This window comes from Microtus oregoni, unplaced genomic scaffold (genome assembly GCF_018167655.1).
Source record: "Microtus oregoni isolate MIOR12 unplaced genomic scaffold, Mior012 000034F_ref0000314, whole genome shotgun sequence".
Taxonomy (NCBI): domain Eukaryota; kingdom Metazoa; phylum Chordata; class Mammalia; order Rodentia; family Cricetidae; genus Microtus; species Microtus oregoni.
In genome coordinates, this window is record NW_024543093.1 from 27905915 (window position 1) to 27916219 (window position 10305).

Consider the following 10305-nt stretch of genomic DNA (forward strand, 5'->3'; position numbering starts at 1 on the left):
CGAACAAGGAAGGCTGATGAGAAGCAAAGGACCATGGCACGGGGTTTTGATCCTGCTTAATGTGCTGGCTTTGTGGGAGCCTAGCCAGTTTGGATGTTCACCTTCCTAGATATGGACGGAGGGGGGAGGACCTAGGACTTACCACAGGGCAGAAAACCCTGAAGGCTCTTTGGACTGGAGAGGGAGGGGGAAAGGAGTGGGGGGAGGGGGAGAAGGGTGGGAGGAGGGGGAGAAGGGTGGGAGGAGGGGGAGGGAAATGGGAGGCTGGGAGGAGGTGGAAACTTGTTTTTTTTTCTCCTTTTCTCAATAAAAAAAGCTAAAAAGCCATTTTTTAAAGAAAGAACTAAATTCTACAATTGATAAAAAATATATAAGCAAATTAGAAATTTGTTCCTCATCCTAACATTCTGAGCAATAACAAACTCAACTGAATTAAAATTGTTTCTGGAAGAAATGTTAATAAATAAGAGGCAGAAATAACCTAGGGTAGATAGTATACAGGGGCCTAATTTAAGATTTCCTGTAGCGCTTATTTTAGGATGAGTCAACCATTTACAATACGGTTGCTACTTGTATCTTGTTTGTAATCTGCCTGGTGACTGCTTACATTTCAGATAAATGCAGTAGCAGCTCAGATTTCCAATAACTGCTGAAGGACCAAATTCCCTGCCAACCTCCCTCACTGATCTCTTTTCTGCCAACACCTGTGATCATCCAGTCTCCACCTTTTTATGACCTCACCAGTCTCTACTCTACCTAGCTCCCCCTGCCCCCCCTCCCGCCTCCTTTTCATCTCCACAGTCTCCTCATCTGTCCTCCATGCAGCCCTCCAGTAGAGCCTTCCTACACACAGCATAACCCTCTGCATTTTAAAACCGAATGGCTCAAAAGCAGGGACTGACTATACTCATCTCTGTCTTGAGTTTGGTAGTGAGCCCAGCTCACACACAAGCCATGCAGTTAGGAGACAGCGGGCTACTGAGGTGGAGTATCACTTCCAGAATTACTGTCATTACATCCTGGGCTTCTGCCTCACATATTATTATAGTTGGTTCTCGACCTACTCAATGCTGTTACACTTTAATACAGTTCCTCATGTTGTGATGACCCCAAACCATAAATTATTTTTGTTACTACTTTATAACTTTAATTCTGCTACTGCTATGAATTGTTATGTAAATAACATTTACATAACATCTGCATTTTGGGGTGATCTTAGGTGACCTCCAAAGGGGTCTATACCCACAAATTGAGAATGGTTGGTTGTGGATTAAAGTTCTGTGGCTTTGGTGATTTTACTTAGAAATCCTGAGATAGCTCTCCTTTTGTTTTTCCAATTCCTCTAATGTCTCTACTACATGTGCCAGGGGAGAAATCTAAGTCTGTGATGGCCATGTGTGGATGCTTGAAAACCTGCTTCTCGAACTGTTACAGAGAGGAAAGGCTCTCAGTGTAGGAAAATACCTTGAAAACAATCTGATTACGATACCGGAAATGATTGTTTTTTACCAGCAATTCATAATGGAAGTGGATTTGACACGTGAGTCATTGCTTTGGTGGGACGACAGGTGGCAGCAGAGTGGGCAGCACTGGTGATGTCCTCCTACTGTCTGGAATGGCAGAGTGGGCAGCACTGGTGATGATGTCCTCCTACTGTCTGGAATGGCAGAGTGGGCAGCACTGGTGATGTCCTCCTACTGTCTGGAATGGCAGGTTGAATTTTTGCATGCCATTTTGAATCCTGCCTTAAAGTTCAGAGTCCTCAAGAAAATCCTCTTGCAGTTTTGCATAGTAATTACATTGCAAAGAAATCATTTGTGTTCATGATAAATTGGGGAAATAGAAAACTTTTAAGAGTCTTCTGGGTCATTCACTGAAAAGGAAAAGTTGTATTCATAGAACTGATATGAAGAAAACTATCACAGCTGAGCAAATGTGCAGTTCACCACCACGTGCTAACAGGGCCTCCCTGCTGCTCTGGCCTCAATTTCTCTTCCTATTATGCAATTTTTCCTACAAAAGAACATTTAAAATTTTTAAATCATTAAATTTAGTTAGCTATATGGTTTGAAGTGTGGCTTTTTAAATCTAGGGCTGAAATTTTTGACAGGAAATGTTTTTGAATATGAAGAGTTAATGTAGTATAGAAACATGTGGAAAATTAAAGAAAGGTGGATATTATTATAATAAATCCCAAAATTAAAGTACACCTTAACATGACTCTAAACAAATGACTAAATTTTTCTTTTTAATTATGCATCAGGGATAACATTTCTTACAAAGTGTTTATTTGATTGATTTTTTTTGAGACTCACATTGTTGTTTAAGCTTGCCTGCCTGAATACAATATGTCACACAAGCTGGCTATGAATTAATGGCAATCCTCCTGTCTCTCAAGTGATGAAATCACAGGCATGACCATCACACCTTATCCAACTTCTTGCTCACATGCAGTCTTGTCTGTACAAAAGAAACAGGCTCGGAAGGATGGAAAGAGCCTGCAGGTAGCTTTATCCAATCACCTAAATAGCCTCAATGTCTCCAGTATGAAGATTGATAAAACATATGTTGAAGGTTAGACCCATGTTTACTTACCGGTATATTATCAACATTAAAAATGGTTATGCCAGAGAAGTATGCTTTCACAGGCTCATAATCCCAGCACCTGGGAGGCTAAAGCAGAACTGCTCCTAAATTTCAAGCCAGTTTGCCCTACCTATTGAGTTCCAGGCCAGTCAGGCTACGTAGTAAGAGCCTGTCTTTTAAAAAAGAAAAAAAGAAAGGAAGAGAGGTAACTGTTTCTATTTATCAAGGGGTAAATTAACTTTTCCCTAATAAAGAAATAATCTACACTTGAAGAAATAGGTCTTGTTGAATCAGCTTCCAGGCATAACTTCTTTCTTTGCTTTTGTTAACTGCTGCTGTGATAAGGGTAGGGAAGATGACCTCAGGAGAAGCCATTTCAACAGATATAACTGAGTGCAATGTTAGGGAATGAGATGTAAGTGTCCTCAGATGTCCTTTCCTCGCCTCAGCACTCATTCCTGGTGATGTCACCTCTATATGCCTTGAGTCCTTGTGACTTCCCACTCCTTTTGTCATCTATTCTTTAAAACTTGCTTTAAAAGACTATGTTTACATCAAGTACAAATGGCTTACAAAGGACTAAAGCTATATGCTATAGTTCTAGGCAAAATCCCAGCTCACAATTTTCAAGAGGGGGTGGGCACAGTGGCACAGAGATGAAGCTGATCACTAAAGACTTTGGGCTGAAGTCATTTCATGTAGTTGCCCTTTTTTCCCTGTTTTCATATCCAGTTAGCCAAATGGCTTTAATTACATGCCACTGAGGCCATTTCAGACATGATTGTACTATTTGCTTTCACCAATTCACTGTCATTGTTTTATGAACCTTTAGACAATCAAGTGTTTGATTTTGTAATTTTCAGTGGCATGAAGGACACAGGATCACAAAAGACAAATACCATTCTCTCTAATTAAGTACTTCTATAAAAGGTCAGTGCCAACTGGTACCTTTGAAGATAATCTCTCAAAAGAAAATACAAAGGCTGGTTTTAGAAGTAGTAGTGTTGTCATCTCAAGTGAAAAGAGCCTGGATATCAAACAAGGAGGAAAGTTATATATAACAGGATATAACAGGAGGAAGGTACCAAACCAATGAAAATTGTAAAAAGGCAGTGGACACAAATGAAGACGCATAATCGCAATGGAATTTTGTTTGTAGGGAAGGAAGAATGACACGGACCAGGACAGTCAATCTCAGTTAAAATCATGTGGAAAGTATGTGCTCTCATCAGGTCCATCCTGGAAAGGGAACCACAGCTGAAGGTGTCCTGAGCACTAGGACTTATAAACAGGAAGTAGGAAGCATCTGAGTTAGATTGTTCCAAAGAAGGACCACAGTGCAGATGTCCTGGCTGTGTGTTTATTATCTCTGAAGGAAAATTAACCCAGTGCCACTTGGACCAACACTAGACCGAGGTGATGGATGAGAGAAGAAGACAGTCTTCTTTTACTCCACTGTGACTCTCTGGGGAAAGAGAAGCTGTAAATGAAAAAGCTTATCATTTTAAAAAATAAGCCGAGAGATCCTAGGGATGTACACAATACGTCACAGTTTGGGAAGAGTGTATCAAGTGTGTCCTGTCTGCTTGTGAAGAGGCACAACTTATACCATAGAACCAGGGCATTCTTCCATTCAGCCCAGGGCAAACATTCAATCATATTCTTGCACACACCCAATCAATAGCCTGAGAGGTTAAATACTTTAATTACAGACCAATGTCTCTCATGAACACACAGGATGTAAGGCCCTAAGTGTGAATCCCCAGAATCCAAATGTGTCATGCTCTGACCTTCACATATGTGTCATGGAAGGCACACACATACCTACAATCACACACAGGATGAAGTGCCTATGAGTGCATATGTACATGTGCACACACAATGCAACACACACACACACACACACACTCACACATGCAGAAATATGTTAAGTTCTGCTACCACTAAGTAAAATTACTTCAAATCCTGCAAATATTTTGCAAAGATTTTTGGTTTTAAAATTATGCACCAAGATTTTTGATCTAGTTTCCCAACTGCTAATATCAATCAAACCTGAGTGCGGGCTACTTTGCCAATTCTTTTACCAAGTTACATAGGCATTAACTGTAGCTCATAATATATGTACATTTCCTTCTATGTGCTGGCTCTCTTCTCTTTCCCAGGAAACCACATCGCCTTTTTCTATCATCTCTCCCTCAGTTTCTCTTGGATGCAGCATAGTTCCTCACATTTCCCTCTTTTGAAGACTGTATTGGATCATGGGACATGCAATCCACTCACAACCTATTTGTAGGTTGGAAGCACATTCTCTTCACTGTCCAAGTCTGTTGGCTTTGCCTTGGCCACAGATCTGAAACAATAATCATCATGTTCCTGAACATGTGATGAGCACATGACCCATTCCAGATTGACAATCATTAACACCAATTCTCACATGTAGGGTAGGAGTTGATATTCTATCTCAAGGGAGGTAGTATTTCTGCACTGGGTTTTGTCTATTCTGTCCCATTTACTAAGTTCCAATTAATTGTGGAGTAATGGAAATTTACTTTTTAATTTGGGTTGTAATCTAATATTACTTATTTTGTATTCAAATAATTTCAAATGTGGTCATTGGTATTCTGCCACTTGGCTCACCTCACAGACTCCACCCTACCTCAAAATTAATCATGTCTCTAATGTGCTCTGGCTCTTTTTGTTGACGGATAATATAAAACACGAGGTAGGGCCAAGCGGTGTTTATTGTATCAGAGTTATTTTTCCAGACCCTCAGAGGTCGCAGAATAGTGACTATATGTATACATTTATTAATTCATTTCAATATGTGTGTCTATAGATATTTCCAAGTGTGACTCCAGATGTGAATATGTACATCTTGTGTGTTGTAAACTAGAACCCATGTGTTAATGTTAGGAGGTAAAAAATTGGGAGGTGATTATATCGCATGGCCAGAGACCAGTTAGATAGGATTAGTGGCCTCTTTAAAATGCACAGGAGACTATATAATCCCTTCTGCTTTCTGAGAATTCAGTAACAAGACACTGTCTCTAAACCAGAAAATGGGAATCACCAGAAAGCTAAGCTGCAACTACCTTGTACTTGTGCTTCCAATTCTGTAAAATTTTAAGCAACATATTTCTCTACTATACAGTTTATGGATAAGCTAATTACAAAATTACAATCTGTGCCTACTTTCCTATAAATGAATTTATACTGTTGTCTGTGGTTATAATCCACTGCCTCATGGAACATTCTAACCTTCCTCCTGCTGTCTAGATTATTTTTTGTCCTACAGTGAGACACCCAACTAGCTATCATCCAATTTAATGTGCTAACTTTCACTGTAAAGAAAGCAGTTTTAGTACTGTCTCTTTATGCTGTCATAGAAAGTAGTCTTTTCCAGTACTTGCTGTGCTTTCTTTGCCCCTTTTCTTTATTTGGTTACTATTCATTACTTAAGTGACTTCAGGTGAAACCTTTTCCTCAATTCAGAGACCACGTGTCATGAGTTCACAGTACAGTGGAAGTCTTTGGTGATGTTTTCCTTTGTGTCCTGGGAGCCTCTGATATCTTGAAGGATTTTTCATCTCCATCCACTAATGTTACCTTTCGCTGTAATGCTCTGTAGGTTTAAAAAATGTAGAGGGCAATGTAAGTTAAATTACAGAATCATAAAATACGGTCTCATGTGCTGAATTTTTGGGGTCTTTTGGGGGGTCTATCCTTTTGTCTAGGTCTATAGTTTCATATAAATGAGCCTTACATTGTATAGTCTTATCAGATTAGCTTCTATAAAATAGTTTAACCATTTTCATAGTATATAGGACACGTTACTAAATCCAATTTAGGATCATTTTAAATAAAGATTCTATAAACACTGTTAAGAATAGTTTTGTGTATATACAAATTTTCAAATCATTTGATAAATACCTGAGAATATAGTCACAATAAGTAGTCATCACTGCAGAACCAGTCTACCGAGATGTCTGTGACATCATCTGAACTTTTGTTGTCACAAGGCAAGTTCCTATTTCTTCATTCCCTCACCAGCAATTTGTGGTGTCAGCTACTTTGGGCTTTAGTTTTCCTGGCAGGAATACACAGCACTTCATTGTATTTGCACGCCGTGCTTCTCTAATTGAATATGACATCTTTGCACTGGCTTTTCTAACAACTGATGTTCTAACAACTAAGTTTCTAACAACTAAGTTCTTTGAACCCATTTTTTAGAATTAGGTTGTTTGTTTTCTTGATGGATTCTGAGTGTTTTTCTCTACTGAAAACATATCAAAAACATGTGTCTCACAAATATTTTATCTCCAGCATATCATTTTTTTTCATGATTTAACAGTGAGCCTTGATTTCAATTTAGTGAGTCTGTCTTATTTTACTCTTCTTCATCTTCTGTGATTTTGTTGCATATAAAATCTGATTGCCGGCTGCGGGATGCAGCTAGCGGGCGGGCGGGCGGGCCGGCGGGCGCCTTGGCGCGCTTGGCGCGGCCTGGAGGCCTGAGCGTGCAGTGGGCTCCTCCTGCTCTCTGCCTCGGTGGCCGGTCTCCGTGCCCCCCCCCCCACCCCCACTTGCTTCTGCCAGTGTCGCCTGGCGGCTCGCGGAATGGGACGGATCAATGTCGGTCTAGAGGTGGATGTGCTCTCCAGAGGGCGGCCGACAGCAGACGCCACATCCCCTATGTGGACCATGCACAGGGTTAACCTTGTCCAGGGGGGTCTTTCAGAAGGCAGCAACCGAGCCCGGTGTTTCCAACAGGGTGGAAACCCATTAAGGCCCAGCTGTTTGCATTGACCGAAGATGGAAGTGTGTCAGGAGCCTCACAAACCATCACTGAGCCTGGACTGTGACCACTGTGGTTTCAGAGGCACCGATTATGAGAACGTGCAGATCCACATGGGCTCCAACCATCCGGAGTTTTGTGATGATATGGATGCCGGAGGACTCGGCAAGATGATATTTTACCAGAAGAGTGCGAAGCTCTTCCACTGCCATCAGTGCTTCTTTACCAGCAAGATGTACTCCAATGTGTACTATCACATCACAGCCTCAGAGAAGTGGAAGGACAAACCAAAGGACCAGCTGAGCAAAGAGACCGAGACTGTGGAAAGCCCTTCCCTTCCCGAACACCAGAGCACAGCCTTGGACCCAGCAGAAGTGAGGCCCACTCCAGCTCTCCCCATGGAAACACAGAAAATTGGTCCGAGTTTGTCTCCAGAGCCACAAAAGTCTGTTCCTCCTGCTCTGGAGCTTGAGGACTCTGGCCCTGTTGTTTCTCCTGAGCAACAGGCCCCTTGTCTTCCTGCTGAAGCCTCAAAAACTGCTTCTGTTTCTTCCCCTGAATGTGTCGACCCAGCCAGCATGGTGTCTGAGCTGCAGAAGCCTGTCCCTGCTTCCCCTGAGTCCGTCAAGTCTGCTCTTGTTAGCTCCAAACACCAGAAGCACTTTCCTTTTGCCTATACAGGGGCTCCCCCTTCCACCTTGTCTCCAGAGTCACCAGTTCTGGCCACATCGCCTGAGCCTTGGGGGCCATCCCTAACTGCATCTCCAGAGTCTCGAAAGCCTACACGGACTGCCTCCCCTGAGCCAAGGAAGCCATCCCCATCAGAGTCTCCTGAACTTTGGAAGCCATTCCCTGCCGTCACTTCAGAGCCTCGGAGACCAACCCCAGCAGTATCACCAGGTTCCTGGAAGCCAGGGCCACCTGGTTCTCTTCGGCCTTGGAAATCCAGTCCTTCAGCAACCTCAGGACCGTGGAAGTCATCTAAACCTGCTCCATCTTTGTCTCCTGGACCTTGGAAGCCAATACCTTCTGTATTTCCTGGGCCTTGGAAGCCAGCTCCATCTGTGTCCACTGCATCCTGGAAGTCTTCAGTCTCATCTGGTTCCTGGAAAACGCCCCCCACATCTCCAGAGTCATGGAAGTCTGGACCCCCTGAGCTGAGAAAGACAGCTCTTGCTTTGTCACCGTACACTGGAAGGCAGTGCCTCCTGTGTCTCCCGAGCTTCGCAGACCGGGCCCACCCCTCTCTCCTGAGATCCGAAGTCCAGCAGGATCTTCGGAGCTCAGGAAGCCTTCAGGGTCCCCAGACCTTTGGAAACTTTCTCCTGACCGGTGGAAAAGTTCTCCTGCTTCACTGGATTTCCCCTAGTCCCAGAAAAGTTCCCATGGGTCTCCTGACGTCTGGAAGTCCTCCTTCATTACAGAATCTCAGAAGCCTAGCGTCTTCCCTGAGACACGGAAACATCCTTCTGGCTCATCTGAGCCCCAAAAGGTGGCCTCAGACATTTGGAAGCCTGTCCTCTCTCTAGATGCTGAGGCTAGGAAGTCCACACTGTTTCCTGAGCCCACCAAAGGAGTCCTTCCTGCTTCTCCAGGGCCCCGGAAGCATGTACTTTTCCCTGAGCTCCCCAAATCTGCTGTGATCTCCAACGCTCAGAAGGCCACTGAGCTTGGTGATGAGCTACAGCTGGAAGCTGTAGATGATGCTGCAAAATGTGATAGTCTGGTCCAGCAAGGGCTTCTGGCTGCACCTAAGAAACTGCTAGAGGATGCTCTATTTCCTCCTTCAAAGAAGCTCAAGAAAGACAGTCAAGAGAACTCGGATGCTGAGCTCAGTCAGTAGTAGTGAGTACCTGAGAACAGATTTAGATGCCATAGACATCAAGGGCCAGGAGCCCAGCAGCGACCAAGAGCAGGTGGATGTCTAGTCTATTGACTTTGGCAAAGAGAACAAAATAAAGATGAGTAGTCCAGAACAGTCCAAAAATGTACTTCAGTTCACCGAAAAGAAAGAGGCCTTCATTTCTGAGGAGGAGATCGCAAAGTACATGAAGCGTGAAAAAGGGAAATACTACTGCAAAATTTGCTGCTGCAGTGCCATGAAGAAAGGCGCTATTTTGCATCACTTGGTTAATAAACACAATGTGTATAGTCCGTACAAGTGCACAATTTGTGAGAAAGCGTTTCTCTTGGAGTCTCTCCTTAAAAATCACATCGCAGCCCATGGGCAAAGTTTACTTAAATGTCCACACTGTAATTTTGAATCAAATTTCCCATTTAACTCATTGTCAAAGCCGGTTTAATGAAGTGGCAAATAAGAAGCTGATGGAAGCTCTTGAGTCACCATTGGAAGAGCCACAGATGTGATTTTCAAACAACAATACTTGTTCTGCGATGTTTGCCAAACTCACAGCTTGTCGAGTGGGCTAGTAGATGGTGTGTGTGTATGTGTGTGTGTGTGTGTGTGTGTGTGTGTGTGTAGTGTTCTGTTTGTCTTAATAGTGTTACAAAGAGTAAGCACTTGGTTATTTTTTTCATGTGACCTCATTTATGTGGCTGGCTGTTTTCTAAGTCAATGCATTTGTATTAATGTATTCCAGATGGATATAGCGCATTACCCTTAAGCTTTTTTGAGTCACAGTACAAGGATTGGGGGAGGTAAACATTTATTAAGCAAGAGAATTTAAACCTATAAAACCTCCCCCCACCCCGTGTGTGTAATTGATTTCAGATCATAAAAATTATTAGGTAGAGGGCTCCGTGGGAGAGCACTTACCTAGCATGTTTTGCATACTAACTGTCCCATGGCTCAGTCCCCAGTAGCTTTAAAAAAAAAAGGATTGAGAATTGAGCATGAAAAGTAAATCTGAGAAAATCTTTGTTAGCCTTAAGTGTACTTTTGAATGACTTTTATATCCTTTTTT

At 42.7% G+C, this 10305-nt stretch overlaps 1 pseudogene; it reads left to right on the top strand.

Annotated features, from left to right (window-relative positions):
• The first annotated feature begins 7398 nt into the window (after positions 1–7398).
• LOC121432284 lies at positions 7399–9748 on the top strand (annotated as a pseudogene).
• Positions 9749–10305: the final 557 nt, after the last annotated feature.